A 1,380-nucleotide genomic window follows, 5' to 3' on the forward strand; every position below is an offset into this window, starting at 1 on the left:
ACCGTCTTTGGTAAGATTAGGTGAATACTGGAAGACCTAAAAAGTTAATTATCGTTACAGTTACATTGTTACTGCACTGTAGCAGATGTGTTTTGTTGCTTTAATTTGTTCTGGTTCTTCGGTACTTTGCATTCTCCTTTTCATTTCAATCTAGATATTATAAAATTTTATGCCAATTTGGGTTAGAACAAATTTATAACTGCTTCCAGTTAAATCAGCTTCATAATCTTGTGGTGCTGGTGAGAAGTCAGGGTGATCTAGGGGTGACAGTGTAGGGTTTCTTGTCAGTCTGTATGAATTGTGACTTCACAAGTTACTGGATGTTTAATTTCTTTGACTTTATTCGTTGTAAGACGGGCATCATGCTATCTGTTTCTAAAGTTGTGAAGATTAAATAATATATAAAATGTGCCTCTCTCAGTGATGGGTATATATTGGATGTTGAAATAAAGTTGTTGGTGTGCCTGGGTGGCTCAGTGGGTTAAGCCTCTGCCTTCAGCTCAGGTCATGATCTCAGGGTCCAGTTTTTTAACTTAATTATAAATGATTTATTTTAATTATTTAATTTTTACAACAGTAGTTTGAAAGAGTCTTGTGGAGAGATTATAAGGGAGCTTGGTGTTACAGAGAACACTAGGTATTTTCTTCCTCTTAAAATCACCCAAATAATGAAATGAAGGGCTCTCTAATCACATGTAATTGCTTAGTCTGAGTGACATTATTAACTACTTAACATAATTATTCTATATTTTAAAAACATAGTTTAGGGGTACCTGGGTGGCTTATTCTGTGAGTATCTACCTTTTTGCTCAGGTCATGAGCCTGGGGTCCTGGGATCTAGCCCCATGTTGAGCTCCCTGCTTGGTGGGGAGCCTTCTTCTCCCTCTCCCTCTGTCTGCCTTTCTGCCTGCTTGTGCTCTCTCTGTGCCAAATAAATAAGTAAAATCTTTAAAAAACAGAACAAGGGCGCCTGGGTGGCTCAGTGGGTTGGGCCGCTGCCTTCGGCTCAGGTCATGATCTCAGAGTCCTGAGATTGAGTCCCGCATCGGGCTCCCTGCTCAGTGGGGAGCCTGCTTCCCTCTCTCTCTCTCTCTCTGCCTGCCTCTCCATCTACTTGTGATTTCTCTCTGTCAAATAAATAAATAAAATCTTTAAAAAAAGAAAAAAAAAATAAAAAACAGAACAAAACATAGTTTATCTTTCATTAAAAGCTACTTATTCAACCTTCATGTAAAACTTGTAGTACCTTTTTTCTTTTTTTTGTTTTATTATCCATTTGAGAGAGAGAGAGAGCAAGAGCATGAGTGCGTAGCTGAGGGGCAGAGGGAGAGGAAGAGAACCCCAAGCAGATTCCCTCCCTGCCAAGCGTGGAGCCCAATA

Source organism: Mustela lutreola, chromosome 10, assembly GCF_030435805.1.
Source record: "Mustela lutreola isolate mMusLut2 chromosome 10, mMusLut2.pri, whole genome shotgun sequence".
In the NCBI taxonomy this organism is placed as follows: Eukaryota; Metazoa; Chordata; class Mammalia; order Carnivora; family Mustelidae; genus Mustela; species Mustela lutreola.